At 33.0% G+C, this 20,900-nt stretch overlaps 1 long non-coding RNA gene across 2 annotated transcripts; it reads right to left on the reverse strand.

Annotated features, from left to right (window-relative positions):
- Positions 1 to 776: 776 nt before the first annotated feature.
- LOC127718939 (uncharacterized) lies at positions 777 to 12,954 on the reverse strand. 2 transcript variants are annotated; one of them, XR_007990036.1, is made up of 5 exons: positions 12,415 to 12,954; positions 11,817 to 11,891; positions 6,866 to 7,100; positions 6,193 to 6,387; positions 777 to 1,607 (listed from the first exon to the last, which is right to left on the reverse strand). It is a non-coding gene; the product is annotated as an uncharacterized LOC127718939 (long non-coding RNA). The 2 variants fall into 2 exon arrangements; XR_007990037.1 differs by lacking the exon at positions 11,817 to 11,891.
- Positions 12,955 to 20,900: the final 7,946 nt, after the last annotated feature.

Below are 20,900 nucleotides of genomic sequence, written 5' to 3' on the forward strand. Positions count from 1 at the left end.
ATTTGGATCAAAACTTGAAATGGAAAATTTTAGAGGCTGTATTTTGGGCATATAATTCTAAATTTATATACATTTCTACAATTTTCTATAGTGGAAATCCATTACATATTTTTTTGTTTAACAAATTGATACCAGTAATTGGCAAAACCAGTTTCATGTTTAATTAACGCAATTCTTAAGCCTAAGAACCCAATAGATTAAGCACAAAATGCAGTGAATTTCTCAGTTATATTAATGCAAATCAATTTAGAATAAAAACTATTTTCTTCAATATCAAATATCGACAGGAACACGATTTATTTTAAAACTAAATGTTTTATTTATTTTATCATAATTTTCAAGGGAAACAAACTATTTTTTTTCACTTCCCTGTATAAATTAAGTTATTTTTTCCAGAAATTAAGGATCAAACAATTTACCCCCCCCCCCCCCCCCCCCCCCCCCCCCCCCCCCCCTCCCCCTCTTTCAGACCCCTTTTGTGTTTTCAATAATCTATAGACTAATAAAACCTAAACAGTGCGTGTGGTGAATCCTTTTAGGATATAAACTCAAAGAAACATCTACCTGCTCAAACTCAAGTCATGGATAATTGTATGTCATAACTGACTAGACAATTTAATTCAGTTTGACGTACAGCTCCGTAAACTTATACCCTGGGAACAGTATATCAATATATATGTTCCTGTTATACTGAACCATATACAAATGAATATGATTTCATCTTTAAGGCGCAACACATATAAATATTGGGAATGCGTAAGAAAAATAGGAAGACATCAGTGGAAGAAATACATTGTTCACACTATATGAAAATCAAAGGCTATATACACGCAAAGCTCCCGCTGCGAATCAGGAAGATCGGGGAAGAAAAGTCTGATAAGCCTACATCTGATAATTATCAAGGAATATATATCTTCTTACTTTGATATAGTTGTATTGCCATTCGTTTTTATTATTTATAGCAAGTGTCCTTTAAGGGTATAAAATTGTATAGACAATTAATTAACTCTATTTCTTGAATAACACACAGCATTACACTGGAACTATTTGAATATTAAATATTGGTATTGGTGTTCTAGATGGATGTGTCCGGTGCCTACGCATGCCAATACGAATTTACAGAATAATCCTAGAGTCAACTTTTCTCAAATGTGTGCAGTTTTTATATAAATTTCTACTTTGATATACTGCCATCCTGACTTGTCGATAGTATTGTACATGTTCCAAAAGGTGGCAATAAATTAAGTATCACTGTAGAAGATAATTTTCAGGCAGTAACAAATCAACAAATATCCAAGTCCAACCAGATCTGGTGATAAAATTCCAGGTTTTATTCCCATACTAGCTGTACTTATAATCTTATTTTCCTGATTTTCCTGACATTCATTCTTTTGTTCCAGTCAAAATCATTACAAGGTTAACCACCAAAAATATCCTGTCATGTTTCAATCTGCATAATTTTTTTGTATTAAGATTGAAAATGAACAAACAATAAATACCTGAGAAGTCTACAGCACAGACCCCTCTTTGATGTTGACCTTTCAGTACTGAAGATGTTTCATTGATTCTGTATCCCAGATATGTATAGTTCATCATTCTCTTCCAACCTGTATGTACATAAATTAGATTGAAATATATTTAAAAAAAGATTCTACTACTACCATAAAGGTACTTTTGAACAATGATTCCATAATTTCTGGCTTTGTACTTGTTTTGGCTTTCAAACTTTTTTCATCTGAGCGTCACTGGTTGGTCTTGTGTGGACGAGACGCACGTCTGACGTATTGAATTTAAGCATAGTACCTTTTGTTAGCTATTATTCGTGTGTTTCTTTGTCCTATATGTTCTCCCATTTATTTGTTTTGTGGTCCTGTCATGTGATGTTGTCGTTTTGGTGTTGTGTTTGACGTTGCCATAAAAGCGGGAGGTTTGGCATGCCACAAAACCAGGTTCAACCCACCATTTTTTTCTTAAAATGTCCTGTACCAAGTCAGGAAAATGGCCATTGTTAAATTATAGTTCGTTTCTGTGTGTGTTACATTTTAATGTTGTGTTTTTGTTGTGTCATTGTTCTCCTCTTATATTTGATGCGTTTCCCTCAGTTTTAGTTTGTAACCCGGATTTGCTTTTATCTCTATCGATTTATGAGTTTCGAACAGCGGTATACTACTGTTGCCTTTATTTAGGTATATTTTATAATATTTAGATATTTAAGGTTTGCCATAAATCAATGGATAATGTTTGATGTCACATGATATTTTTCTCTCTAAGGGATATTAGCCAATAACAATCCATTCTGTAAAATATTTTACAGAATGGACTGTTAGAGGCTTATATCTTACATTGTTTTACACGTTGAAACCTGAAAATTATAAAAACTTTCATAGTCCCCTGGTTCATGAAGGAAGTTCTAATTCGCACTTTGTACACAGGATAAGGTTTCGGTTGTTCATGACCCTTGTATTGCGGCATGATCTATCAAATTTTAAAAGCATTACTTTATTGCTTTTTTCATTTTAGTTGCAGTTGAAAATGATGTTAGGAAGGGCATCACCAGAGGTCAATTTTGATAACCTAAAGACGGACAAGGATAAATCTTTTGGAAAAAGAAATTCATAAAAGAAATAAAAACAAGACTTACAACAAGCATAATCAACTTATTGAATTAGTGCTAAAAGAGACAACCCAAAAACATGAGAAAAATGGCTGTGATATAAGTATTGGTAGTGTTAATAAACTAGCTGTTATCACAGAGATATGTCTCGCTTTTTTGTAATTTCGATAATGCAAATGTTGAAATTAAAATAGAAACATTTTATTTAACATGTACGTTTTGCAAATACTCAAAGTCAATGAACCATAACTGAAGGTACATGGCTAAACAATCTCCATGGAAATGAGATGTACCAATGCTAATACAACTGCATACTAAATACCATTGACTTATCATAAGTAGTTCTCTTTAAACATACCTAAACACAAGCTCATACATTTAAATATAGCAAAATTTCAAACACAAGTTAATACATTTAAATAAAGCAAAATTTCAAAGTCAATAAACCATAACTGAGGGGGTGGGGGTCAAATAATTTTCCTGGTAATGAAATGTGCCAATGCTAATACAACTGCATACTAAATATCATTGACCTATCGCTAGTGGTTCTCCATAAACCGACCTAATCACAAACTAATACATGAAAACTAAGCAAAAGTTTCAAAGTCAATAGACCATGACTGAGGTGGCGGGGCCAAATAATTTCCATGGAAATGAGATATGCCAATGCTTATACAACTGCATACCAATTATCATTTACTTATCACTAGTGGTTCCCCATAAACTGACCTAATCACAAACTAATACATGAAAACTAAGCAAAAATTTCAAAGTTATTAGACCATGACTGAGGGGGCGGGGCCAAAAAATCTCCATGGAAATGAGATATGCCAATGCTTATACAACTGCATACCAATAATCATTAACTTACCACTAGTGGTTCCCCATAAAATGACCTAATCACAAACTAATACATGAAAACTAAGCAAAGTTTCAAAGTCAATAGACCATGACTGAGGGGGTGAGGCCAAATAATCTCCATGGTAATGAGATGTGCCAATACCAATACAACTGCATACCAAATATCTTTGACTTACCACTAGTGGTTCACCATAAACTAGACATAATCACAAACTAATACATTGTTGACGCCGCCGTCGCCGGAAACAGCATACCTATGTCTCGCTTTTTGACTCCGTCAAGCGAGACAAAAATCAATTTGAAAGTGATTTTTTTTCTCAAGAAACCGTTTTGATATGTGACAAAATTATTGTATTGGAAGGTGACTTTAATAAAATGTTTTTTTAATTGTCATTTGATCTTTGGTTTTATTTTTGTTTACATGATGAAAACAATTGGGGTAATTAATAGTTTTTTTTTTATTTCAGTGATTGAACTATCATTTATCTGTAAGAATCAGTAATGCTACCCTTTAGCTGTCCAATATTTTTAAGAAAGAGGAGGTCTATTCTTAAAAATATTGGACAGCTAAAGGTAACATGAAAGAACCTTAGTGAGCGCGCTCACATACACCACGTCCCCACATTGTCATTGGAGAAATAAAATAAGTGTAAGAAAAAAAAATTGTATCAGAAAAAAAAATTGAATCATAATTTCCTGTCAATATGCACATCTACATAGTATGTCCTTATTATCTACACAGTTGCATGAAATTCTGTTGTGTGGTTTGAGAGGAGTTGCGATGACAAAAGGTTGCAGTAGTATATTGGGCAAATAAGTTCAAAGGGGCGTAACTCCTGGAAAAAAAACTGAATCGTAATTTCCTGTCGATATGCACATCTACGTAGTATGTCCTTATTATCTGAAAAGGTTTCATGAAATTCTGTTGGGTGGTTTGAGAGGAGTTGCGATGACAAAAGGTTGCAGTAGTATATTGGGCAAATAAGTTCAAAGGGGCATAACTCCTGGAAAAAAAATTGAATCGTAATTTCTGTCAATATGCATATCTACGTAGTATGTCCTAATTATCTGAAAAGGTTTCATGAAATTCTGTTGTGTGGTTTGAGAGGAGTTGCGATGACAAAAGGTTGCAGTAGTATATTGGGCAAATAAGTTCAAATGGGGCGTAACTCCTGGAAAAAAAATTGAATCGTAATTTCCTGTCGATATGAACATCTACGTAGTATGTCCTTATTATCTGAAAAGGTTTCATGAAATTCTGTTGTGTGGTTTGAGAGGAGTTGCGATGACAAACTGTTGCAGTAGTACATTAAAGTAAATAAGTTCAAAGGGGCGTAACTCCTAGAAAAAAAATTGAATCGCAATTTCCTGTCGATATGCACAACTATATAGTATGTCCTTATTATCTAAAAAGGTTTCGTGAAATTCTGTTGGGTGGTTTGAGAGGAGTTGCGATGACAAGAAACAGGACTGACGGACGGACGGGTCAAAAACATTATACCCTCCGCAACCGGTTGCGTGGGGTATAATAATGGTTTCTTACAGGTTAATGATAGTCCAATCACTGAAATAAAGAACAGGTAAAACAAAAGAATGACATCACAACAATGTTTTAATTATCCATAACATTTTAGAATATGAGACAGGAGAATGAAATGCCAGACATGTGACCTCTAGTCTGACTTTCTGATTGGCTTAAGTCATCTGTATAAAAAAACATCCTTTTCAAACGATAATTTCAAGATAACAGATAAACAATGTTTCAATAGTAATTTCCTAAGAAAAAAAAATTATGGAAAAATGCACCTAGCTTATTAAAGAGGCATTTATTAGCAGCATGTTTATGATAAAATCGCCAATAGATTGCATCCTTTTTTGTTGATAGTTTACTATAAAGTAACAATCGGTAAACTTCGGCTTCAAAACATGGCAATTAATGAGCTACCATATTTGTTAGATCATAACTGACAGAGAGAAAAAAAATTGACAATTCAAAAACGATATCTTTGCGTAAAAATGATAAAATCGTGCACAGAAGACTAAGTTTATGATATAAACATGCATTGCGCCTGTCCCAAGTCAGGAGCCATTGGCCTTTGTTAGTCTTGTATCATTTTTAATTTTAGTTTCTTGTGTATAATTTGGAGTTTAGTATGACGTCCATTATCACTGAACTAGTATACATATTTGTTTAGGGGCCAGCTGAAGGACACCTCCGGGTGCGGGAGTTTTTCGCTGCATTGAAGACCCATTGGTGGCCTTCGGCTGTTGTCTGCTCTATGGTCGGGTTGTTGTCTCTTTGACACATTCCCCATTTCCATTAATTCTCAATTTTATTGGTTCAAGAATTGGATAAACATTATTTTTCATTAGTCACTCGTTTCATATGACTTCAAACTTGAGAATTTAATAATTTCAATGTTTAGTGAACCATGGAATAGGCCTAATACCATAGTAATTTCACATCATGTGGCCTTATTTTCATGTTGATAAGACCACAACGTCAATGTAAACAACCTAAAAATCTATTTGGACTGACAGACGAACAGACCATACAACATAATATCCATTACAATCATAAGTAAAATAACATGTAATTGGAATTAGCTGAAATGATTTTTTTTCAATTTATTGTTGGCTTTGCTTGTGAAAAGTTAAAAAACTTAATTTTGGTATACATTCTTAGTAGACAATGTGTTCAAAGGGAAATAACTCACCATAACCATAAAACATCTATTTTCTATACATGTCCCAGTACAACTAATGATTCCTGTCAAGATAATAAAGGCTCCTGTTCCTAGTAGCAAGTATGTTGCCAAAGGGAAAGTACTGTTCCCTAGCAGATTGATATAGGTATGCTTCTGGAACTTGATATATAACCCTAATGCTAGGAAAGCTAACCGGGCTGTCAGCTGGAAAAGAAATATAGAATTTATCATGCATAAAAATACTATTGAATTTTAAAGAACATTTAATTAATTGACAGAACATGATAAAGAAAAGTTAGGAAACGGAATATTTTTGTAATTTGAAGTTAGCAATGTTAGCTGAAAAATTAGAAATAATTTTATATTAGGATCTTTTATCCTGTTAGCATGGTTATAAAATCTTACTAGCAACAGAATACAGTAAACAATGATGGAAGAATTTCATTTAATTTGAACAAAGAACAAAGGGAGATTATTCAATTAACATGTATCTATATCTTCTCTTATGTCTTATATTATACATTTACAAATTCTGTACTTTATATAGTTAGTTCTGAACATGCATATATAATATTTGCCAATGGATGATTCTAAGCAACCAATAATCAATAAATCATTTAAATTGTAATATCTTTTTAAGTTGCCTTTTCTATAACTATAAACATATATATAATACACTTACCCAAAAGAAAAAGTTGAACACATAAAGGACGACTTTTAGGAAGTTTTTACCACACAGGTCCCTTTTTCTCCTATTATTTCCTCTAGCTGATTGTAAAATCCCAAAACTGATAGAATGTTAACTTCTGTTTAACCACTGTCTGCACACTGCACACTAACAATCTTTTGTTACTGATATCATTTGCAGCTTTTTCAAATTCAATGAGGCTATTTGTATTGATTCAGTTACCATCCATCTATTGTGAAAGAGAAAGAAAATATTACTATCAGAACAAAAAATGTCCACAGATATACTGCACTTAAAGTTAACTTTAGTTACTTTCCTGAAAAAAACAATTAGATAATTTCACATAATCTTTACTTTATGACTTTATAAAGTTTATCTATCACATGAAAAAGTAATTATAATTTAATGCATATAATAAACATAATTAACTGCAGTCAGGGGCGTAGCTGCCGTTAGGCACTTTAGGCACGTGCCTACACATAATTTTTTCACAAATAATTTTTTTATTAAAAAAAGTAATAAACAATGTTATCTTTAGATGCATGTGAATTTGTCAAAACTCTTTAATTATCGAATATCATGCGTACACTAGTCTATCATCCTTATTGAATCAGTGGCGTATTGGAACTGTATGTCATTATATTCCACCTAATATAGAAACTATAAACTAGAACTTTGCTTCAGATAATTCACTTCAATCAACAAATACTTGAATGAACCTCAACTTAGATAAATGATTTTTTTTAATTAGTTGTTGTTGGCCCAAGTTCAATCTGATGCCTAGTGAAGAGAGAAAGAATGCCACGCTCTCTGCACGTTAAGACACTTGAAACAACTCTTTGAGGGGTTAGTAGGTTGTCTACTGAAAGGCAAATTTCTGTTCCTATTTAATAAACCCTCATTTTCCAATGCATGGCATTTCCAAATTTCCAGACCTTCATCCTGGACGACCTCTATCTGTTTTAGTCCTGAACATGCATGAATTATTTGCCACTGGACGTCTATCAATCAATCAATCAATCAATCAATCAATCAATCAACTAGCTTTCAGAAACTTCTAGTACTCTCAGATCTACATGTAATGACGATAATTATTCAAATTCCTAAGCAGGTAGGGATTTTACAGTACAGGATATAAGAAAATAAGAATTTCTTGAATTTTGTTAGACACCGGTAGTATAATGAACAGAACAGAACTTCTGCATGACATATTGACTGTGTGTGTGTATGTGTTTGTGTGGCCGGGGGAGGGTGAAGGTTTAAGAATCAAAATATGAATGGTCGATGCGCCGTATTCCAAAAGTTAGTATTATTATGTAGTAGTCTCAGTGTTTACGTGCCTATTTTTTTTTTTTTTTAATGAAGGATCTTCAATATGTACTATCAATTGACGTATATATCAATTATACTCAATCAGAAACAGGTTGTGCTGCTTAATAAAGGGCTACGCTGATCCACGCTGGGCAATGCATATTGGAAATATTGTTGTCGAGCCTTCGACTTTTGTGGAAAAAGCGAGACATAGCGATCCTACTTTCCGTCGTCGTCGTCGTTGCCGGCGTCCACAAATATTCACTCTGTGGTTAAAGTTTTTTAATTTTAATAACTTTCTTAAACTATCCTGGATTTCTACCAAACTTGGACAGAAGCTTGTTTATGATCATAAGATAATATTCAAAAGTAAATTTTGTAAAAAAAAAATTCCATTTTTTCTGTATTTTACTTATAAATGGACTTAGTTTTTCTGCCAAGAAACATTACATTCATTCTGTGGTTAAAGTTTTTGAAATTTTAATAACTTTCTTAAACTATCCTGGATTTCTACCAAACTTGGAAAGAAGCTTGTTTATGATTAAAAGATAGTATCCAGAAGTAAATTTTGTAAAAAAAAAAAATCCATTTTTTCCGTATTTTACTTATAAATGGACTTAGTTTTTCTGCCAGTTAACATTACATTCACTCTGTGGTTAAAGTTTTTAAAATTTTAGCAACTTTCTTAAACTATCCTGGATTTGTACCAAACTTGGACAGAAGCTTGTTTATGATTAAAAGCTAGTATCTAGAAGGAAATTTTGTTAAAATTTTGTTCAATTTTTTCCTTATTTTACTTATAAATGGACTTAGTTTTTCTTCCAGTTAACATTACATACAGTCTGCAGTTTAAGTTTTTAAAACATTTATTAGATTCATAAACTATCCTGGATTTGTACCAAACTTGGACAGAAGCTACTTACAATCAAAAGATGGTATAGAAAGGAATATTTTTATTAATTTTTTTCCTCATTTTTGTTGAGCCTGCGATTAACAGCAAAAGTAGGCGAGACACTGGGTTCCGCGGAACCCTTACGAATTTTTTTTTTTTATATTTCCAATTGTACTGCCGGTTAATTCATCAGTCAGATGTAATTGTAGAATTATGTTTATTTTTTCGACATTGTTTTCATGTATATTATCATGATAAAATGACGTTTTTTTATGTTTTTTTGTACACAAAATTTTGCAACTTAAATGCTGAAAACCGTTTTCCGTCGGAGGGCTACGCCCCCAGAACCCCTTACCAGGGGCCTTATGGGGCCCCAGACCCCCTGCCGCAATTTGTGCCTACAGTTTATTGGATACCTAGCTACGCCCCTGGCAGTTGTCTGGCTATGCTTCATCTCACAATATATTGTGTATACATATACACCTGGTGATACCCACCCAGATACATTACTCACATATATACCATGCAAGACCCTCATGGATAACCAGGGTCAGTAAAAAAAAACATGTCATTCACAATATAAAAACTATACAATAATTTCTGTATTAACAGTATTTGAAATGTTATACAACAGTTTAACCAGGTATTTAAAATCTTAACCCTGTGGTTTTTAGATACAATCCAAATGGACTTTGATGCTTTGGTGTTGATATTTAAATGTCTTCTTACTTTTTGTGTCATTAAGTTGCTGTCTCATTGATATATTATACCCTTTATCTCCATTATTCAACTTTTTATCATGGTAAGCAAAGGTATTTAGGCCATGTTAAATTACTGAAATAACTTATATGTATGGGCTTTGCTCATTGTTAAAGGTCGTAAGGTGACCCGTAGCTGTTAATTTCTGTGTCATTTGGTCTCTTGTGGCTTGTTTCTCATTGGCAATCGTACCACATCTTCTTTTTCATATTATGCAAGATAATGCCTGGTTTCCCCTTTGATTTGTTCAAATCTTCAAATATTAATGTAAACATAAAGTAACCAGATGCTCCGCAGGGTGCAGCTTTAAACGACTGCAGAGGTTGAACCCTGAACAGTTGGGACAAGTATGGACACAACATTCAAGCTTGATACAGCTCTGAATTTGGATTGTGATTAAATAGTTGACACAGCATAGGTTTCTGGTAGTCTAATGAACTTAAAAAAATTATTTGCTTTTGAGTAATACACTATGCTGTTGAATATTAATCCCCTAAAAAAAATATTTAAAGAAATCTGAAATGAGAAAAATTGTACCCCCTACACCCCCCCCCCCCCCCCCCCCCCCCCCCCCCCTTTTTTTTCATCTTCTCTTTTCCCTTATTCCAATAATAATCTCAATTCAAATTTCTTATGGAGTTTTTAACAATAACTACTCATTTAATAAATACATCATAAAATATAAAAATATAAAATGACATAGTCATGGTTAAAATTAATATAAATGATTAGTATTACTTCTAAAAAAAAAATTACAGCTTATCATCTCAAGACAATCATCATTTCTTAATACATAATTTTCAAACAGTGTAAGGGAGGTAATCAAATATATATATAACAGTATTCTTTAAATTTGAATTGGATTACCTCCCTAACACAGCTTTTAAATTGTCTAAATTGTCCTTTAACCAGAAAAACACGTGTTTTCCCCCTTTTTTTGGCCCCTAATTGCTAAATGATTTAAGCCATAACCCCCAATAACTATCCCTTTGTAGTATGGAAACTTGTGGTATAATTTCAGAGAGATTATAAACTTAAACACAAGTTATTGACTGTAAACTACAACAAGTTATTGTCTGGAAACTAGAAAAATGCTTGTTTTTGGCCCTTTTATGGCCCCTAATTCTTGCATGAATGGGACAATAATGCCCAAACTCAATCTAAGTCTTCCTTTTGTGATATGGAACTTTGTGGTACAATATAAGAGAGATCTATACACTTACACACAAGTTATTGTCCAGAAACTACAAAAATGCTTGTTTTTGGCCCCTTTTGGGCCCTTAATTCTTAACTGTTGACACCATAGACCGCAAAATGAATCCAAACCTTTTACTTGTGGTATTAAACATTATGGTACAATTTCAGAGCAATTAAAATACTTATACACAAGTTATTATCCTGAAAGTAGAAAAATGCTTGTTTTGGGGCCTTTTTGGGCTTATTATTACTTAACCGATGGGACCATCAACCCCAAAATCAATCCCAACCTTTCTTTTGTGGTATTGAACCTTTTTATTAAATTTCAAAGAGATCCATTCATGTAAACAAAAGTTATTGTCCGGAAACCAAATGTGTCATCGGACAACGCAGACGACGACATCATACCATTATACAATCCAAAAAAAAATTTTGCGGGTTAAATATATTTATCATGTGTGCCTAAAGACTACATCAGGTGCCATTTAACTAGGTGCCAATTTGACTAGGTGCTGATTTGACTATACCGGGTGCCGATTTGACCAGATAATGATTTGACTAGAACTCTGACCAATGAGCTGTTGAATACCATAAATGGGCTGTCGACATTTGATCAAGCTTCCGTCGTAAATATTGGTCACAGTGTAATTAACCAGATTGTTTTGGGGCCAGATTAATTTTGGGCCAGAACAACCTGATACCCTAGTACTGATACCCTAGTACTTTACCAGTATATAATAGAACATTAGTAAGTTAATCTGTTTATATCTAGTTTTAACCATTTACCCCCCAGAAGATATATCCTGTCATTCCTGTTGTCTGGTGTTTATTGTACTTCTTCTTCTATATTTTGTGGTTAATCTGCAGTTGAAATAATTTTCCATAACACAGATATACTGTGCGGGTGTGTCAATCAGTACACGCCAAGTTAAAAATAAACAAAAACTTGTGTATTTACAGGAACAAAATCAAATAAAATTATGTGAGTTTGCAACAACTGTACAGGGTTAAAATCAGGTATCAATACACCTTATCGCTATTTAGTCCAATCCGGAAAAAACAGTCATTTAGACAACTTCCTGTTTGGGTCAACAGGCCGCAAGCAAAGGTCATCAGTAACGAGCTGAGGGAGGGAAAAATTTAGAAAGCGATCAATAGGAAACTTTGATAGATTATGATCCACTTTTTCCAAACTCAAATTAAAGTCAAAAAAATATTGTGTTTGAAGTATTTACGATGTTTTAAACAGGTCTCATTAAAAAGTATCATGCATGGTGCATTGTTTAAACAGGGTCCCAGATAGCGTCAACTGGATGAAAAAGTTGTGTAATTTTAGAACTTATCCGGAATGGAATAAATAGCGATTAGGTGTATATATAGTTACGCCAGGAACTGCCACACACAGACCCGGAAGGCGTCTGTTGTGGGGGCTTGGATGGCACTTTCAGATAATTGGTTCCAGTCAAAAATTTGTTCTGGGGATGAAACTGTATTTATAGGCATCCGTTGAAGTGCTGACTCTGGAAAACCTGTCTCTGTGCCTGTGATATTGTCTGGTTGTTACAGTTGGTCTCCTGATGTAATCTGGGATAATGACTGATGCTTCTCCATGCAGGATCTTATATAGGAGTATAAGCCTGGCTCCTTGTCTGCGTGTTGCTAGTGTTGGCCAGCCAAGTGTCTGTAGGATGTTGGTTACAGAACCTGGTTCCCGAGAATAGGTTGTTGTAGATCTAGTCGGTTGAATTATGTAATGACAAAGCATACAATATTTGGATACTTAAATTGTAAATAAAATTTAGCTTCTGTTTATCTATCTTGATAGTAATTTGTGTTATCATCTATCTAAAGCACGTGTATAAAGTAAAATCACACAACAATATTGCACTTTGGATGAGCTTGGTAGAAAAGTCACGACAACAACCTAACTTCCGGTTGGTTTTGTTTAATAAACAGAAGTACTCCAGTTGCTCCGTTCGATAGCCAATGGTCAGAGATATTTTGAATGAGGAAGGTTTTATTTTGGGAAACTATTATTATAACAGTTTTATTTAACATTCAAATACCAAACCTGTTTTCGTAAATTAGAACATTCTTAAAACTTATATCTGTTATGATTATTTAAAAGAAAAATCTATATGTAATATGAATTGTAACCGAACCTTGTGAAAACACTGTTTATTCTAAACTAAAGATAATGTTATTTATAGCGGGGAAATCGTGTCATTCTATAATGGGCATTAAATATGACTTGTACTCAGAGGCGTATTAAGTGGGGGACAGGGGTCCCGGTCCCTTTGTAGGAAAATTCGTTTGACTAACTAAGTTATTTAGGGATCAGTGAAGCATGACTCTGGAGTGGGACCCCTCTTGGCCACTACCACCCCCTTTATTAAAATTTCTGGGTCTTCACTGGTACTGCATACATACTTTTATCATCGGTACTTTATATTTTTCTCCTTTGCTTTGTTTTTACTTTTATATTCCGGCTCTGCGCTCAATTTAACTGTGTTTTTTTCAGTGTTGCTATCATGAGCACTGTGACATCTTGTTTCACTTAATAATGCTTTCATATTGATATGCATTTTATTTTATTTGCATGTCTTAAATTGTTTACATGAATTGTATACGCCTTTTATTTGTTCGTTGGTAAAAAGTTGTACAGAGCTTACATTATTATAGGTTTATAATGTACCAAATTTTATTTTTCTCAACCTTGTTATGTTTTATAGTCTCACTTATGGGTACTTATTGGTCATCCCTAATGACCGACTTGTTTTGTATTTCTGTGAAGCAGAATTCCTACAAAACATTTCAAAGATAATAAATTGCTTCGCCGAGCGCAGCTAGATACGACCGTGGAGGTCCTACCATGAACAGTTGGGGCAAAAATGAACACAATATTCGCGCTTGGGTCTGAATATGGATTGTAATTAAATATTTGACACATAATAGGATTCTGACAGAGAATAACTGTAGTCAAGGAACTTAGAATTGGTTATATGTTTCAATTTATATTAATTTTTTTGGCTTATATGCAATACACTATGCTGTTGCGAATTGACCCCCCTACCCCAAAAAAAAATACACCCCTTAAGCTTTCTGTTGCGTATTGACCCCTCATTTTTTTTTGCTCTTGTGCAATACACTATTATGCTGTTGTTTATTGACACCTCCCCTTTTTTTTTGGCAAAAATAAATTATATTTAAAGAAAATGTCTTTTTAATTTCTGAAATTTCTGTAATCTAAAATTTAAAATTTAAAATTCCAAATAGAATTTGTAACCATAATTACCCATTTAAATACATCCTAAAATTCTTTTTAAAAACAGTTAGTTCTCTCTTGATGGCTGTATTTTTGACATTTTCACCTGTTATGTCTGTTTGATTTGTTCACACATCGTTGTCAATATAATGGAATTTGATGTGACTGTCATACAAGTGAGAGGTTTAGCTAGTTATAAAAGCAGGCTCAATCCACCATTTTCTACATAAGAAAGTGCCTGTACCAAGTCAGAATATGATAGTTGTTATCCATTCATTTCATGTGTTTGAGCTTTTGATTTTGCCATTTGATTAGGGACTTTCCGTTTTGAATTTTTCTCAGAGTTTAGTATTTTTGTGATTTTACTTTTTTCTAAAAACAAATTGGCAGCAAATCACCTCAAGACAATACATTTCGTTATACATGATTTAAAAGTAGTGTAAGGGATGTAATTCAAACGTAACATCCATGTACTTAAATAAGTAATAGTCCATCAAACAGGAAATCATTGTTTTCCCCCTTTTTTGCCCCTAATTCCTAATTGGTTTAAGCTATAACCCTCAAAAGCCAATCCTAACCATCCTTTTGAGGAATGGAAAATCGTGGTATAATTTCAGAGAGATCCATACAATGTTCCACAAGTTATTGTCTGGAAACTAGAAAAATGTTTTTTTGGGCCCCTTTTTGCCTCCTTAAATCCCTAAACTGTTGGGACCACAACCCCTTAAATCAACCCCAACCTTTCTTGTGTGGTTATAAACCTTGTGTTCAAATTTCATACATTTCTATTTACTTATACTAAAGTTATTTAATTATTTAATGTAAATTTGAAAATAATTGATAATCATAATGAATGTCAAAAGTGTATATTTAATTTTGAAGTGTTTTGGTTGTGTTGATAAAAAAACATGTTGCAAAAAAAGACTAGATGTGTCGAAACGACACGAATGGCCCTGTCTCAAAAAGTTGAAAAATCTGCAATTTCAACAACACATGTGAACACAAACATGATGGTAGTCTCACATATCAAAATTCTGCTCAAAATCTTCAGGCTTTAAAAAACTCCATTTAACTGTGATTTTCGACCATTTATCAAAGTTCAAAGCCTGTAATTTTGGGAAAAATTAGCAAAGCGGAACTAAACATAAACTTGATTGTAACTCATCATGGTTAACTCACATACCAGAAATCAGCCCAATATCTGAAGGCGTTTAGAAAAAAACCTGTATAACTGTGATTTTCAACAATTTATCGAAGTCCAAAGCCCGTAATTTTGGCAAAAATAGTAGAGCAGGACAAAACTCAAACTTGATCTGTAACTCATTATGGTTAACTCACATACCAAAAATCAGCCCAATATCTGAAGGCCTTTAGAAAAAAAAAGTCTGTATAACTGTGATTTTCAACAATTTATCGAAGTCCAAAGCCTGTAATTTTGGCAAAAATTAGCGGACCAGAACGAAACTAAAACTTCATCTAAAACTCATCATGGTGAACTCACATACCAAAAATCATCCTAATATCTGAAGGCATTTAGAAAAAAAGCCCGTATAATGGTTTGTTGCGGAATGACGGAATGACAGAATGATGGAAAGATGGATTGACGGAATGATGGAATGACAGACAAGGGTAAAACTATATGGCCCCGACAGCTTTGTTGCGAGGCCATATTTGTTGCGGGGCCATACAAAGCTTCATCATGTGTAATTACTAGTTCATGAAGATAAAAAATGTTCTCAACTTGGAAGAAAAACACAGCACTTGGTATCATTCCAACATGAACTGTACAGAAGCTGCTGCTTAATTTGATGAAAAGCCACAACTCTATCTAGCTACTGAGAAGTGCTACAATATTTATATATAAGCAGCACATAAACAGTAACAAGAAAGGCTGTTAACCTGTGAACTTTTAGACGACAGCAATTTCTCAATATTTAAACTTATCAGATTGATGTAGAAAACAGAAACTACATGAGACAAAACAGAAACTATACTTCCAGACCAGTACACCCTGCCCTTACTATGAAATCACATTCTCTCACAGATTAACTCCCTCTCTATATTCCACTCACAATCATATACCCTCACCCTCTCCATCATTCTATTTTTCTCCCTCCCTTTCTCACCCTTTCACCCTACCATAACACCCTTAACCACCTACCACCTAATACCCCTTCTGCTTCGTGTTAAGTCCCTATGAGAAAATTGGGTTAGTAGATGAATACGATATTATAAGATGTACCAGATATGGAAGATCTTAAAATTTTAGAAATGTGAAGGAAATTTAGAACTGATTGATATCAAACATAAATATATGAACCTGAACCACTTTTAGAAATGTAGTCTTATTTTCTACACATAATGGTCATCATAGCATTCGTACAAAAGATTAACAGCCAACGTTACAGAAAGCCAAATTGTGTAATGTAAATTTGAAAATAGAATGCTGTATTGATTGATAAACATTAAGGAGGCCAAAAAGTATATATCCCACTCTTAATTTTGAAGTGTTTTTGGTGTGTTGATTACAAAATATGTTGAAAAAAATGAAAACATAAATGAAAATTGCCAAATGGTATAAATCCAAATAGTTCAAAAACACATAAAACAAAAAGCCAAATGAAAAATGCCAAAGTTTAAAAATGCCAAACGGTATTAAAAATACCTGTCTGCTTGTACTAGCCAGCCGGCCTGTGGGTTAGCTGGACTTTAAGGTGCTAGTTCACCAAGACAAATGCCCACAGTAGGTCACCTATCTTTTCCTTTTGGAGTACCAGTTTTTAAGTCTTTGATTTGACTTGGGGGCTCAACATTTAACTAAAAAAAGATAAAAAAAAGTCTCCTGTATAAATTAAAATTTGGTCTTAAAAAGTAAAATATTCCCTTTATCCCCCACACCCAAATGGATAAAATAATGTAAAAAGTCCCTCATTTCCCAAATAATCATAAAATGACCTGCCTCAACTTATAAATTAGGATAAAAACAGTAAAATATCTCCAATTTAAATTTAGATAAAAACAGTAAAATATCCCTAATTAAAATTTAGATAAAAACAGTAAAATATCCGGTTAAAATTTGGATAAATGCAGAAAAATATCCCAAATTAAAATTTGGATAAAAACAGTAAAATATTCCCAATTAAAATTTGGATAAAAACAAATAAAATACTTTTTCCCCCTTAAAAGCATGTTACAGAGCTTCACATGCAGACTGAGCCACCTCACTCACAGTTTGTTCCAGTAAAAAATCCCCAATTAAAATTTGGATAAAACAGAAAAATATCCCCAATTAAAATTTAGATAAAAACAAATAAAATACTTTTTTCCCCTTAGCAGCATGTTACAGAGCTTCACATGCAGACTTGAGCCACCTCACTCTGTTTGTTCCAGTAAAAACAATAAAATATCCCCAATTAAAATTTGGATAAAAACAGTAAAATATCCCCAATTAAAATTTGGATAAATACAGTAAAATATCCCCAATTAAAATTTGGATAAAAACAAATAAAATACGTTTTCCCCTTAAAAGCATGTTACAGAGCTTCACATGCAGACTGAGCCACTTCACTCTCAGTTTGTTCCAGTAAAAACAATAAAATATCCCCAATTAAAATTTTGATAAAAACAGTAAAATATCCCCAATTAAATTTGGATAAAAACAAATAAAATACTTTTTTCCCCTTAAAAGCATGTTACAGAGCTTCACATGCAGACTGAGCCACCTCACTCTCAGTTTGTTCCAGTAAAAACAATAAAATATCCCCAATTAAAATTTGGATAAAAACAGTAAAATATCCCCAATTAAAATTTGGATAAAAACAAATAAAATACTTTTTCCCCTTAAAAGCATGTTACAGAGCTTCACATGCAGACTGAGCCACCTCACTCTCAGTTTGTTCCAGTAAAAACAATAAAATATCCCCAATCAAAATTTGGATAAAAACAGTAAAATATCCCCAATTAAAATTTGGATAAAAACAAATAAAATACTTTTTCCCCTTAAAAGCGAGTTACAGAGCTTCACATGCAGACTGAGCCACCTCACTCTCAGTTTGTTCCAGTAAAAACAATAAAATATCCCCAATTAAAATTTGGATAAAAACAGTAAAATATCCTCAATTAAAATTTGGATAAAAACAAATAAAATACTTTTTCCCCTTAAAAGCATGTTACAGAGCTTCACATGCAGACTGAGCCACTTCACTCTCAGTTTGTTCCAGTAAAAACAATAAAATATCCCCAATTAAAATTTGGATAAAAACAGTAAAATATCACCAAATTAAAATTTGAATAAAATACTTTTTCCCCTTAAAAGCATGTTACAGAGCTTCACATGCAGACTGAGCCACCTCACTCTCAGTTTGTTCCAGTAAAAACAATAAAATATCCCCAATTAAAATTTGGATAAAAACAGTAAAATATCCCCAATTAAAATTTTAAACTTTTTCCCCTTAAAAGCATGTTACAGAGCTTCACATGCAGACTGAGCCACCTCACTCTCAGTTTGTTCCAGTAAAAACAATAAAATATCCCCAATTAAAATTTGGATAAAAACAGTAAAATATCCCCAATTAAAATTTGGATAAAAACAAATAAAATACTTTTTCCCCTTAAAAGCATGTTACAGAGCTTCACATGCAGACTGAGCCACCTCACTCTCAGTTTGTTCCAGTAAAAACAATAAAATATCCCCAATTAAAATTTGGATAAAAACAGTAAAATATCCCCTATTAAAATTTGGATAAAAACAAATAAAATACGTTTTCCCCTTAAAAGCATGTTACAGAGCTTCACATGCAGACTGAGCCCCTTCACTCTCAGTTTGTTCCAGTAAAAACAATAAAATATCCCCAATTAAAATTTGGATAAAAACAGTAAAATATTCCCAATTAAAATTTGGAATAAAATACTTTTTCCCCCTTAAAAGCATGTTACAGAGCTTCACATGCAGACTGAGCCACCTCACTCACAGTTTGTTCCAGTAAAAAATCCCCAATTAAAATTTGGATAAAACAGAAAAATATCCCCAATTAAAATTTAGATAAAAACAAATAAAATACTTTTTTCCCCTTAGCAGCATGTTACAGAGCTTCACATGCAGACTTGAGCCACCTCACTCTCAGTTTGTTCCAGTAAAAACAATAAAATATCCCCAATTAAAATTTGGATAAAAACAAATAAAATACTTTTTTCCCCTTAAAAGCATGTTACAGAGCTTCACATGCAGACTGAGCCACCTCACTCTCAGTTTGTTCCAGTAAAAACAATAAAATATCCCCAATTAAAATTTGGATAAAAAACAGTAAAATATCCCCAATTAAAATTTGGATAAAAACAGTAAAATATCCCCAATTAAAATTTGGATAAAAACAGTAAAATATCCCCAATTAAAATTTGGATAAAAACAAATAAAATACGTTTTCCCCTTAAAAGCATGTTACAGAGCTTCACATGCAGACTGAGCCACTTCACTCTTAGGTTTGTTCCAGTAAAAACAATAAAATATCCCCAATTAAAATTTTGATAAAAACAGTAAAATATCCCCAATTAAATTTGGATAAAAACAAATAAAATACTTTTTTCCCCTTAAAAGCATGTTACAGAGCTTCACATGCAGACTGAGCCACCTCACTCTCAGTTTGTTCCAGTAAAAACAATAAAATATCCCCAATTAAAATTTGGATAAAAACAGTAAAATATCCCCAATTAAAATTTGGATAAAAACAAATAAAATACTTTTTCCCCTTAAAAGCATGTTACAGAGCTTCACATGCAGACTGAGCCACCTCACTCTCAGTTTGTTCCAGTAAAAACAATAAAATATCCCCAATTAAAATTTGGATAAAAACAAATAAAATACTTTATCCCCTTAAAAGCATGTTACAGAGCTTCACATGCAGACTGAGCCACCTCACTCTCAGTTTGTTCCAGTAAAAACAATAAAATATCCCCAATTAAAATTTGGATAAAAACAGTAAAATATCCCCAATTAAAATTTGGATAAAAACAAATAAAATACTTTTTCCCCTTAAAAGCATGTTACAGAGCTTCACATGCAGACTGAGCCACTTCACTCTCAGTTTGTTCCAGTAAAAACAATAAAATATCCCCAATTAAAATTTGGATAAAAACAGTAAAATATCCCCAATTAAAATTTGAATAAAATACTTTTTCCCCTTAAAAGCATGTTACAGAGCTTCACATGCAGACTGAGCCACCTCACTCTCAGTTTGTTCCAGTAAAAACAATAAAATATCCCCAATTAAAATTTGGATAAAAACAGTAAAATATCCCCAATTAAAATTTGGATAAAAACAAATAAAATACTTTTTCCCCTTAAAAGCATGTTACAGAGCTTCACATGCAGACTGAGCCACCTCACTCTCAGTTTGTTCCAGTAAAAACAATAAAATATCCCCAATTAAAATTTGGATAAAAACAGTAAAATATCCCCAATTAAAATTTGGATAAAAACAAATAAAATACTTTATTCCCCTTAAAAGCATGTTACAGAGCTTCACATGCAGACTGAGCCACCTCACTCTCAGTTTGTTCCAGTAAAAACAATAAAATATCCCCAATTAAAATTTGGATAAAAACAGTAA

Source organism: Mytilus californianus, unplaced genomic scaffold (assembly GCF_021869535.1).
Source record: "Mytilus californianus isolate M0D057914Y unplaced genomic scaffold, xbMytCali1.0.p SCAF_10, whole genome shotgun sequence".
Taxonomy (NCBI): Eukaryota; Metazoa; Mollusca; class Bivalvia; order Mytilida; family Mytilidae; genus Mytilus; species Mytilus californianus.